The sequence below is a fragment of the Mirounga angustirostris genome, unplaced genomic scaffold (assembly GCF_029215605.1).
Source record: "Mirounga angustirostris isolate CCGP_5_RB_7025 unplaced genomic scaffold, mMirAng1.0.hap1 SCAF_15, whole genome shotgun sequence".
In the NCBI taxonomy this organism is placed as follows: domain Eukaryota; kingdom Metazoa; phylum Chordata; class Mammalia; order Carnivora; family Phocidae; genus Mirounga; species Mirounga angustirostris.
This window is the reverse complement of record NW_026991723.1, coordinates 32,336,238-32,349,324: the sequence shown is the minus strand read 5'-3', so window position 1 is coordinate 32,349,324 and position 13,087 is coordinate 32,336,238. Positions and strand designations below refer to the sequence as shown.

The following is a 13,087-nucleotide window of genomic DNA, read 5'->3' as shown; positions in this document are numbered from 1 at the left end:
TGCTATAACATACTTCATTTGCATTCTTAAAAGTTTCTGTGCTATTAGCCAGCTGTGATTATTCCCATTTGAGAGATGATGAAACTAAGGCTCAGAAATGGAAATCACTCCCCTGAAGTCAAACAGCAAGTAGGTGCAGTGAACTGACTGCACATTTAGTATCACCAAAACCCAGACCCCAAATATAACTGACCTCTTTGCGAGGTTCTTCAGCTACCACAATAAAGCAAACCAAAAGCCCACTAAATCAAGAATAAACTTGCAGTACCAAGCCCAGATGGTTTCACAGAATTATGCTCAATTTTTAAGAAACATAATCCAATGTTATTTAAGCTATTCCTGAGCACAAGGAAAAAAAGAAAAAAAAAAAAAAAAGCTTTAAAATCCTTTAAGAAGCAAGCCTAAATGGGTAACAAAACTTGAGAAATGGCCCAAGAAAACTGCAGAACAATTTTATTTAAGAGTATTGATGAAAATTTGGGCGCCTGGGTGGCTCAGTTGGTTAAGCGACTGCCTTCGGCTCAGGTCATGATCCTGGAATCCCGGGATCGAGTCCCGCATCGGGCTCCCTGCTCGGCAGGGAGTCTGCTTCTCCCTCTGACCCTCCTCCCTCTCATTCTCTCTGTCTCAAATAAATAAATAAAAAATCTTTAAAAAAAAAAAAAAAGAGTATTGATGAAAATTCTTTTAAAAAATGAGGAAGCAGGCAACCTTCTCAGGTGCCCTCCCTCTTCAGGTGCTTTGTACTATCACTCACTATCACTCAATAAACTTTGCTTTGCTGCTCACCACAAAAAAAAAAAAAAAAAGAGGAAGCAAAATCCAAAAGCACATTAAAATAATAAACCATGACTAAAAAATCATTCCAGAGTATAAGAATGCTCCAATATTAGTACATTTGTTATATAATTTTTGTGTGCATGCATGTGTGTGTATGGATAAATATACATAAATGTATATCTGAACACACACATATTCTCCAGCTCGGTTCACTGAGAGGGCACGGAAGCAACACCCCAATATCAATAACCACCTAGATCTTGGCTTCTAAATATTTGGGGTAAGAAAAGTTCAAGATGAGCCTGCATATCTCATTGTGCCCAAAAGGGAGGGAATGTTCAAAGAATGATGGGACATGTCAAAAACACAAAGAACCCAGCATAAAGGATTCCCATGGGCCACACCTATGACAATTTAAGCATCAATATAAATAACAATATTAACAGATATAACTCATTGAATAGAACAGGAAACCATAAATCCTAATTGATAAAAATAAATAAATTGAAAGCTTAATAAATAAGTATATAGTTTTTCAAAACAAAACAAAAAAAAAATTAGAGTAGGGAAGCATAGAAGAGTCTAGCATAGAAGATATTAAGCAAAGGGAACATTACTAGTAACAGAACAAAATGAAATTGTGTACCACCTGATAAGATGTAATGAAAAGAATATAGTTCCACCTCTGTGATTCCTGCCAATGATGCCTCAAGAATCTAATCGCAAGGAAACATCAGAAAAGAAAAATTAAGGGAATTAAATTAAAACAAAAATAACTGGCCTATAATCCTCAAAGATGTCAATATTATGAAAATCAAGGAGGGACGACTGGGTGGCTCAGTGGGTTAAGCGTCTGCCTTCAGCTCAGGTCATGATCCCAGGGTCCTGGGATGGAGTTCCGCACTGGGCTCCTTGCTCAGGGCGGGGGAGCCTGCTTCTCCCTCTGCCTGCCACTCCCCCTGCTTGTGCTCTCTCTCTCTTTCTCTCTCCCTCTCAAGTAACCAAAATCCTTTAAAAAGAAAAAGAAAATCAAGGAAAGACTAAGGACTATTTAAGAATGAAGGGATGCTTAAAAGATCTGAAAACAAGAAAATGCAATGCATCATTCTGGACTGGATACATTTGCTACAAAGAACATCACTATTACAAATGGTGATATATAAAAAAGTCTAAAGATTAGCAGAAAGTACTTATCAATGGTAACTTCTTGATTTTGATGGAAATACTGTGGTTATATAGGAAACTGCCTTTTTAGGAAATATATACTGAAGTATTGAGGAGCAATGAGGCATGAAGGCAAATTTTTCAAGGAAATAAAAGCTCTTTGTACTATAATTGCAACCTTTCTAAAAGTTTGAGATTGCCCAAAGTAAAATAAGAAAATTATTTTTAAAATAAAATAAAAAAGAATAAAATTTAAGAAAATATGCAAGATCTGTATAAAGATATTTTTTAAATGTCCTTTCTAAGGACTTAAAAGAACATTTAAATGGAAAGGCACACCATATTTCTGGGCAGGAGAAGTCAACGTCTGAAAGATATTTCTCTATGTTAGTCCATAAACTAAAGACATTCCTAATAAAACTATCAATAGGTTCTTGGAACTTGACATATTGATTCTAAAGTTAAATATAATGAGGGAAAATAAACAAGAATAGCCTGAAAAGTTCTAAAAACATGTTATAAAGCTACAAACAATTAAAACATTGAGGTAATGGTACATAAGTAGATCACTATATAGAAACAGAATCAACCTAAATGACTTTTAATATTGCACTGGTTAAATAAATTATGGTAGATGCATACAATGTAATACTATGGGATCATTTTTTAAAAAGGGAGCTCTACATGTACTCATATTTTAAAAATCACATTCAAGTTACAGTGTTAAGTGAAAAAATATTCAGAACAAGTATAGATACGATTTACATAAAAAATGTACACATATACATATATAAGCTTTATAGAATATCCTATATAGAATATCTCTGGAAAGCCCTAAAAGAAACTGTTTAACAGTGGTTAACCAAAAAGAGGAAACTGGCTGTCTGATGGCAAAAGTGAGAATATGTATTTTTTACCCATTTAATCTTCTCTTTTTTCAAGATGTATTTATTTATATGAGAGAGAGTGCACACACATCGGGGGTAGGTGCAGAGGGGAAAGAATCTCAAGCAGAGTCCCCACTAAGTGAGCACAGAGCCCAATGCAGGGCTTAATCTCATGATCCTGAGATCATGACCTAAGACGAAATCAAGCATCAAATGCTTAACTGACTGAGCCACCCAGGCGCGCCCCCCCATTTATATCTTCCGAATTGTGTACCTTGTTGTATACTTTGCATTGCTTATTTAAAATTGTATTTACTTAATATACATTTATACTATAATGATTTTAATAAGTTAAATTATCAAAAAGGAATGAATTTACCTATCTCAGGTCCAAATTCCTCCTACTAATGCAATCTGCCCTGAATGTTGAGAGTTCTCAGTAAAGTGTCCAAATTTCAGGCGATAGTTCCTTTTAAAAGTTAAATAAAAACAAAATGGGTGAGATAAGCAGCCTGAAAAAAAAAAAAAAAAAAGACTGTACCATCAGTCTTCCCCTCAAAGGGACACCTGTGTCCTTTCTAAGTATCTGATGCATTTCCAAAACAGAACAGAAGCAACAAAGCTAATGGTGAATCAGAGACAAATATCCTTAGGACTGGAATTTTAACAAATGTCTGGTGAAAAACTAGTTAGAAGATGGAGATAACACAGAGCCAAAGTGGAGAATTTGACTTCTTCTTTAACCTCATTCAACAGGAGAAAATGTACCTACAGGAAGAATATTCTGATGAGAAAGGTGAATACTCTGGAGGGTCAGAGAAGCCCTGCAGGTAAAAAATAGTTAAGATTATTCCTCAACACTACCCATGTCCCTCTGCTGTGATGTGCCTGTCACTAAATGATGTGCTTTCCCAAGAAGCAAGACTTCTTAGAAAGAGTCCTGAAGAATGGACAAGCATGGTTTGTATCCAGGTCCTAGTTCTTCTTGAGCCTAATTAGGGAGTGACACTGAGAACATTAGTCCTTTAACGCCTGACATACTCTAGATCAACTGGGAAAGTTCAGATTTCTGAACCTCCCATGCTAAAAATGAGAAGAGAACTATGAAATCTCCTAAAAGTGCTATCACTCACACACACAAACACACACAGATACAGACACACGCACACCAAAAGGTCCCATCTGTCCAACCAATTGTTCATACTTCGACATCTCTCTCTTCTTAAGTTTCCAATTCCTTCTCTAGAAAATAGTAAATCAATGTTTAGTATAACTATTTTGTATAGCTAACAAATACATTTTCAAATGCATAATCTAAGGTTTGAATGCTAAAAGACTGAACAATTTCAAACATAGATTTGGAAAAATTTACTAATGTGTGATGATTACACATTTAAACTATTACTATACGTTTCCTTCAAGTCCCACTATAACTAAACAAATTTAACAGAAAGAAGACATCCCTGCATAATCCCTAATTCACCCAAAATCCTTTCTATCCCTTTAATTCATGCCACACAGCAGGATAAATAAGGGATACTAGGATTTTCCAAATTATCATGCTATGGGCAACCATCAGTGAAACACGCATTCATTATCAACATGCATAAGTAGGGCATGAAGAGATAGAGCTCTATTTCAGCAAAAAAAAAGATGAAAAACAAGGTAAGCTTTAATCATGTAGACAGGAAAGGGAAAAAAAACAGACTAGGAGAACAAACAAGGATCACTGTGCAGTGCAAGACTACATATTGTGAAGGCGAAATGTACATCCCACTTTGACAGGGGTCCCCAAAACACAGCCACTAGAAACCTAGGCTCTATCCACCATTTAATAAAGGTATTACTTTTCCTATTTGCAAATACCTAAATTAATGTTTAGGAAATTTGTTTTTCAACTGAGTCTCTCTGATTATAAACGCAACAATGCTCATTCTAAAAAATTTTTAAGAAGGAAAATCAAAATTTCCAGCAATCTCACTACCAAATTAGCATTCCAGTGTATGTTTTCTAACATATGTACATTTATAAACACGTTTAAACACAACTGGGCTCATGTGATGTATACAATTTTGTATAATGCTTTCTTTCCTTAAACATAGGTTTGGAATAATTCTAACATTTTAAAATATTCATCCAAGTTACAAATATCACATCACAGTGTGCAGTTAAATAGCCCTTGTACTAGATACTTAGGTTATTTCTAATATTTTGTTAGCAAAATAGATAAGAGATCAATATTTCATTGATGGAGACCAAACAGCACCAAGCCTTCCTCACAGAGGTTCTGGTAAAGTGAATAAATGAGAACTGTCACAGCTCTAGTGATCAGCTCTGATGATCTACTGAACATGACATGACATCCTTACCAAGCCAGGCTCCTTAATTCATACCTTCACAAACACTCCTTTGCCTTGATCCCTTTGTTTCATTTTTGCAATTTTGTTTGGTTTGTTAACAAATTGAGAAAATAAAAGTGATTAGAGGCCAGCCTTAAAATTCAGTGACTTACGCACACCTGCAATGAGCCTAGCCAAATAGGGTAGAGGAGTACTGGCTATTAGTGGCCCAGAGAAACCTAGAGGATAAGACCTAAAAGACCTAAGGTAGAGTCTGATTTAGATTTTTCTCAACCTAACCTTAAGCAACTCTCCTTTGCGACCAGGCCAGAATTTCTAAACAGAACTAGCTTTCAGCAATAGTCATTTATTTTAATAGGAAAGGCAGAGGATAACTATATGCACTTGGACTTCCAATCAGATTAAGAATTAGAAAATAGCAACTATGTTTCAAAAAGGGGGGAGGAGCTAATGTAAATTAAGCATTTTCCTCCTATAGCCTTAGAGCTGTGTTGTTCAGACTGCAGCCTGCAATCCTACCCAATTTGGTGGAGTACATCAATATTTTTATAATATGTGATATGGAACAAAATAGAAAATACGGGAGTACAGCACCGTGTACAAAGGTGGCAAAGTATTGTTCTGTGGAAATTTTCAGTTTTGTGTGTGTATGTGTGTTGGGTCAGGTTGGGTAAAATTACTTCCTACTGTGTGCCCCAGCTTTAATTTCCTTAATTTTTTCATATATACAGAAGTCATTAATTTGTACAACAAATGTTTATTGAGTAACTATACTATAGTGTTGATGAGACAACAGTATCCTGGTATGATAGAAGTGAATAAAAATACTTGGGTCCCTGCCCTTGTAAAATTCTTACAGTTTAGAAACAGTCAAATAATCATAAATATAGAGCAACAGTGTAACTAAACATTCATGCTCAAAATAATCCTTTTTAATGAAATTTCGCTGATCTATTGTGTTCACTACTCTATGCTTAAGTGTTATGGAAGGAAACAATTAGGGAATTAAGATAGATTATCACTAGGAAAGCTGATTTAGATTGGCGGAGAGGTGGGCGTGACAGGTCAGGATTCTCTGAGGAAGTACATTCAAGCAGAGACTGGAATGATGTACCAAAAAGAAAGTGGGAAGAAAGTCTGGCAGAAAACAGCACTTTCAGCAAGGGCCTGTACAGTTTGAAAAAAAAAAAGCCAATGGGCAGATAGGAAAACTAAAACCATCTAGATAAGGTTTGGCGGTTGCTTCAGATAGGAAGAGATAATGCAGGAATTTTAAGTCTCCTGAGAGCAATGAGAATGATCCAATTTGCATTTTAAAAGATCATGGTGGAGCAGAAATAGGAAGGAGGCTGGAGTGGCTAGTGAGATGATTGCCAAGTAGAGACTAGAGGACTGATCCAATACATATTTTGGAAGCAGAAATGATAGGGTTTGGCGATAGTTTGGGTGTGATGAGGGCTGAGAAACCATGAGATACCTGGGATAACTCACAGGTTTCCCCAAGTGAGCAGTGAAATGGGATGAGATGAATGAGAAACCTAGAGAAGCAGTGCTGAGAGGAAAGATCCCAGTTCACCTAGTTACAGTTAACAAGTAGAGATGTCAAATTAATAACTAGAACGGGATGGAGATATAAAAAAAGAAGTCAGCATCAAAAGGTTTTGATGACACATGATTCTGCGCTGTAAGTATTTACCCTCAATAATAAATAACACAAACGCAAAAAAATCTAAAATAAATTTGAAAGATTCTGTGGAGCAACAGCTCATAAATACCATAGTAGCTGAAGCCACTGTGTATCTGAAAACGTAGAGCAACAGTGTAACTAAACATTCATACTCAAAATAATCCTCTTGCAGGAAATGATAGATAATCACTTGTCTATTGTGTTCACTTGCTGTATGCTCCACATCTAACATAGCACATGACACATAGTGGGTGTTAAAATATCTACTGAAGATATATACCCACTACTAGGCAGAATAACCACCCAGCAAAAAAAGGACAAACAGTGCAAATAACAAGCAATTGTGCAAGGAAAAACTCTGTACTATGAAACATACAAATGTACTAGAGCAAGGACATTTCTCAGGGAAAAAGGAAAATGAGCTATTTACGCTATCATACCCTAATAGTATCAGAGCTAGATTCTGTTCCTAAGAATCAGCTTAATTTCAATACCAGAAATTCCATCCCTAGACAACCAATGCTCACCATTCCCTATTATCCCTAGATATGAGAAAGAATTAAAATGTAATAAAAGTTTGATATTTGAAGCTATAGTAAAATCTCATCTAGGTTATTAAAACAAACAAAAGAGATTAGAAGGAATTTTATTAAAATAAAAATGGCAATTACTGATGATTTTTCTTTATTCCCTTGTTCACAAAAGTCATACCAATACATAGGAGAAAATTCAGAAAATGCCCACAGATACAAACAAGAGCCCATCACCCAGAAATAATTAACCACTTTCAACATTTTGCACAGAACTTTTTCTGTGCATACATGAGGGTAGAGAGTAAACAGTGATCCACAACTAATCATGTAATTGTTTTAGACTATGAAGATTACAGAATGCTGCTATGGCTAGCGTACAGTATTGAGGGAAGACTAGCTTGAAGTAATAACTGAGCTAAGTAAGCTATCTGAAGGATGAGATGGAATTAACCAAAGAAGTGCAGGTCAGGGTAGCAGTCAAGGCAGAAGGAACAAGAATGTGAGCAGAGCACCAGCCCCACCTAGCCAGGAAATCGGGGAGAAAGTTTTGGTGGAAGGAGGAGATTGGCTGGGCAAAGCCTTACTGAGAGAGCTGAGAGGACTTGATCCGCAGGGAAAGAAGGATGGGATTGTTCCAACTGCTTATGTGGGGAAAGGATTAGGCCCTGCAAGGGCAGACTTCTGTGATCAGCATCTTCTCCCAAAGGGCATGGAGGGTGGGGAAACAAGAATCTTTGGGGGTGTGCATTACAATATTTTAAAGACAATAATACAATATTTTAAATTTATATTTTAGGTTCCACAAAACCTTCTAGATTGGTAGCAAGTGAAGAAAAACAGTGACTTTAACTCTTGCACAACTCCCAAGAAATTCATATTAGAAATGGAGGTGGGGGGGTGCCTGAGTGGCTCAGTCATTAAGCATTTGCCTTTGGCTCAGGTCATGATCCCAGCATCCTGGGATCAAGCCCGGCACTGGGCTCCCTGCTCCGCGGGAGGCCTGCTTCTCCCTCTCCCACTCCCCTGGCTTGTGTTCCTTCTGTTGCTGTGTCTCTCTCTGTCAAATAAATAAATAAAATCTTTAAAAAAAGAAAAAGAAAGAAATGGAGGTGGGCAGAGGAGCACTGAATATTCATAATAACAAAAAATAATATAAATTTTAAAAGACTGAAAGACCTGCATTAGACACTGAGTTTAATGATAGTATGGAATATACCTGTTTTATCACCATATCTCTAATAAATATATAACAAATTAGTACCAAGGAAATAATCATTTGCTTTATGAAGAAAAACTGGGCTAATATAAAGGGATGATCTTAAAGACATCCAGACAAGAAAAACACATCACTATCCACAGGACAAAGCCCCACACAAAGACTTCTGGCCTCTAGAGAAATGGACTTGGTGGTGGAGCAGAACAGGTCCCTCAAAGGCCTAGAGAGAATAGGTCCCTCAACACTAACTATCCCTCCTTCACCCATCTATTCACTCAAGAAAAAAGGTTTAACCCAGCAATTCCACTACTAGGCATATATCCAAGAATAAAGAAAACACACATACATACTAAAACTAATTCGTGAATGTTCCTAGCACATTATTCAAAATAGCCACAAAGTATAAACAACCCAAATGCCCATCAACTGATGACTAAAAAAGTGATATATCCATACAATGGAAGACAAGTCATCCATAAAAAGGAATAAAGTACTGATAGATGCTACAGGATGGATAAACCTTGAAAACATCATGCTAAGTGAAAGAATCCGGTCACAAAAACCCACAAATTATATGGTTATACTTATTTTTTTAAAAGATTTTATTTATTTATTCATGAGAGACAGAGAAAGAGGCAGAGGGAGAAGCAGGCTCCCCAGGGAGCAGGGAGCCGGATGTGGGATTCCATCCCAGGACCCCAGGACCATGACCCGAGCAGAAGGCAGACGCTTAACCATCTGAGCCACCCAGGCACCCTATATGGTTCTACTTATATGAAATGTCTACAACAGGCAAATCTATTGAGACAGAAAGCAGATTAGTCATTGCTTGGGGCTAAAGGGGGTGGGAGCGGGAGGGACAATAACTGCTAATGGGAACAGGGTTTCTTTGGAGATGATAAAAATGTTCTAACATTGATTCTGATGATAGTTGCACAATTCTATGCACATACTAAAACCACTGGATTTTACACCTTAAATAGGTGGATTACATGGTATGTGAGTTATATCTTTATAAAGCTGTTATTTAAAAAGAGAGAGGATATTTTAGCATCCCCAGGCATTATGGTAAATTGCTAGAGATACAGCAAAGGAAAAAAAAAAAAAGAACCTGTTCTCAAAGCCCTAATATTCTAAGAGGAGCGGGGGGGGGGGGGGGGGGGGAGCCAGTCAAGATATAATGACAAAACAATGAAAAAAAGAAAGAAAAGAAATCACAGACTACCCAAGGTTAGTTAGGCACCTAACTTAGTCCTGGGTGATTCAGAAGGTGTCAAGTAGAGAACTCAAAATACCAAATTTTCACCCTTTATTTGAAATTTAAATCTAAATAACTTTTTAAAAATTATGTACCTGTTCAGCTTCTTAAAATCTTCATTCTTATAGAAAGTTAATAATAGATTTTTTAAAAGCATTTGTGCACCTACAAGGTTTAAAACCTGTATTTTTAACTTTAGACAAGCAACCGATTTAAATGTTAATAAAACAAAACAAGTCTCTGATTTAAATTGTACTGTACTACCAAGTTCGTGGAGTGTTGTAAAGACTGTGTGCAAACTTTTCATAACGCCTTAAATTGGGAGAAAGAGGGCCTAAAAAACCGAACAGCCGTGTAATACATTCCAAAACAAAGCATGGGGGTTTTGGAAGAGACCAGCAAGGCAAAATTTGAGTAATAATCGCAAAGGAGAACCAAGTGTTTCAAAGCAAAAATGGACCTTTAAGAATTAAAGCCACTAATTTTCAACCACAACACTTCGAAATTATATTAGTAACTGTTACCATAGAAACGGTGAAGCCGAATTTCCCAAGATTAAAAATAAAAATTACAGCAAATTCAAGTGGGTGAAATAGGTCAAAACTTGGTCCGAACCTAGGTGGAACTGAGCCTACCAGAAAGAAACCTTCACCGAGATAAGGGTGAACCAACGCCAACTTCTACATTTCCAAAGCAGGTTTGATAAACCGCCTTGAAGGGTAATTTACCAAATGCTAAAAAAAAAAAAAAAGTTTGCCCTCTCTTTTCCTGGAGCAGAAACCTTACAACACCCCTCCTGGGCTTCACCCACAACCAAAGCCAGCCCGTGCAGACCTGCACCGGGCAGTTTAGGGGAAGACTGGCTCAGAGTTCACCCGGAAAGCATCTGAATCCAGCCCTGCTGGTTTCATTGGCTAAGCCTGGAGGAAAAACCCAAGCTCGAACCCGGAGCCCCAGCCTGCCTGCCTCCCTCCTCCACATCCCCACCCTACGCCACGTCCTGTGCGTGCCGGGCATTCCACGCGACGCGATCCAACTCATTTATTAAGCTCCCACTGTCTACACCGCATCGTGGCTTCAGGCACTGCAGGAAGAAATGGCCTCTTGCCGGAAAAACCAAAAGGACAGCACGGGGGCTGCGGACGAACCCGGGAGAGAGGCTGCCTGCCTGCGGCGAGGTGTGCTGGAGAGGAGTCCCCGCCTTCACTCCCCCGGGTCGTGACAGTTCCAGAGAAGAGATGGCACCGAGGGCGCAGCAGGCCGTGCCTCCCTGGAGTCCGCCACAGACCAGGCTGGAAGAGGAATGGAAAGGAGTCGGCATCCCTGGACCACCCGCGCGCTCCTCTGCGCCAAGGAGCGCGACCCAGACTTCGGCCCCCGGGAGAACGGCGAGCACGGGGACCGAACCCCCGAGAGGGCCGGAGCGGACTGTCACTGGCTCCCTCTTCCCTCCGCTGCGACTATGGCCGGTCGCTCTCTCCCTAGCATGACAGCGGCGGCGGTCGGGCACCAAGCGTCTCGCGCCCCGCGTCTCCTCTGCCACGGCCGCCGGCACCCCCAGCGGCTCGGAGCAGAGGGGGACAGTGCCGAGAAGACCGCCCGAGCCCCTCCCCCACCATCCCTATCGCCCGGACTCCGGAAAAGCGGTTACCTGGCGCGCGGGTGGGCACCGGGATACCACCCAGAGGAGGAAGATGAGGAGGAAGATGAGGAGGAAGAGGGTGGCCTCCGGCCCACGGAGATTTGGGAAATTTGGAAGATTTGTTCCGCACTGGGTGACAGCTGTTCGCTGCGCACGCGCACCGGCCCCCAGACGCCTGATCACTCCGCCGCTCCTCACCCTCCCGTCGAGGGGATGGGAGGCAGCGGCGAAGGCGCGCGCACAGAGCCTGCCGGCTCTCCCTGCGCGGGGGCGCGCGCGTTGTCACGTGACCACCGGGGCCCGCACTTAGTGGGTCACGTGAACTTCCAAACAGTTTAAAGATGCCCGGCACCTTGCTTTGGGATTAGTTTTCCGTGCTGTTCTTAATCTAGGTTTGCTGTCGTGCATCTTGTTCTCTGGGGAGGGCATGTGCACTCTTTCCCAGAGGGGAAGACACTTAAGGAGAAGGAAGGAACAGGTGCACAGAACCTTGCCCGGAAGTGCCTACCGGGTTCCCGCAGGGCTGGACCTGATAGAGTCCACGCGCCACACGTCGTCCTGGGCCCCGACGCGGGCCTATGGCGGACTCCGGCGCGCGGACGTCAGAGTGGCGTTGCCATGGGTGGGGCTTCGGAATGCCCAGCGGAGCCTGGCTAAGATGTCCGGGCTCGCTGCTGGGCAGCAGGGACAGCGTCTTACTGGCCGGGGCTCCTGCGCCTCTCAGCAACAGTGGGAGATCCCGAGTGGGCCAAGGGGTCCACCTGCCAGCCTTTTAACTCTCAAGCAAAAGACCGTGTTCTTTGACTAGAAGAGCGAAACTGTCCCATATTCCAAGCACCTAGGTGGAGCACGGCCCATCCAGGTGTGCGCTGGAGCTGAGGAGAACCGACGGTGGCCCCAATAGGAATCGAGGCTCGGTAGCTCTCAAAAACTAGGGACTGACAGCAGTTTTGGCCGGAATTGTAGTAACAGGAAGTGCAAGTGTCTCCGGACTCCTGAGAACGTACTTAAATTAGCTTGCTACTACTTATTACTTCTGTGCTGTAACTCCGCCTTCCAAGGTGTCAGAAGGAACCACAGAGACCTTAAACCTTTGTACTGCCAAAGACAGATGGCTAACACCAGATGTTTTGCAAAGCTCAACAATTCTTTTTAACTTCCTGCAGAGTACCCAGCTGGGTCCCTTGTAGCGTCTCCCCTAACGGCCTCTTAGCTAAGACTACTCAGATCATTACACTCCTGAGCACACTTGAACTGTCTAATATGCTGAGCTTCCTATTACAATCCACTGATTTCTGCTTTTTTAAAATATCTCAACAGGTCCACTTACCACACCCTTGAAGTCTTTTCTCTCTGGGAAGAGCATATCGAGGTCAGATGAAATGTGGTTAAGTAAGGCTAATGGGATTATTGGTCCACCACATTTCTTTAGTTATTAAATTAGAAACAAGGTTTATGCTCTATTACCCATATACACGTCTGAACTTGCCTAATATATATACTCAAATGAGAATTTTCCAAATGTGTATACTATTAGGATCCCAACCCTCCTTACAAGTC

At 40.6% G+C, this 13,087-nt stretch overlaps 1 protein-coding gene across 17 annotated transcripts in view; it reads right to left on the bottom strand.

The window, feature by feature from the left end:
• The window catches only part of KDM4C (lysine demethylase 4C), a 459,829-nt gene extending 447,978 nt beyond the window's left edge, over window positions 1-11,851 (bottom strand). For 14 of the 17 annotated variants that reach the window (XR_010407538.1, XR_010407537.1, XR_010407539.1 and 11 more), the window contains exon 1: window positions 11,537-11,671. The gene's annotated coding sequence lies outside the window, so the exon portion shown is untranslated. Of the gene's footprint in view, window positions 1-3,210; window positions 4,353-11,033; window positions 11,178-11,536 lie in introns of those variants that run through there. The other 3 variants (XM_064578938.1, XM_064578944.1, XM_064578939.1) reach the window with 3 other exon arrangements.
• Window positions 11,852-13,087: the final 1,236 nt, after the last annotated feature.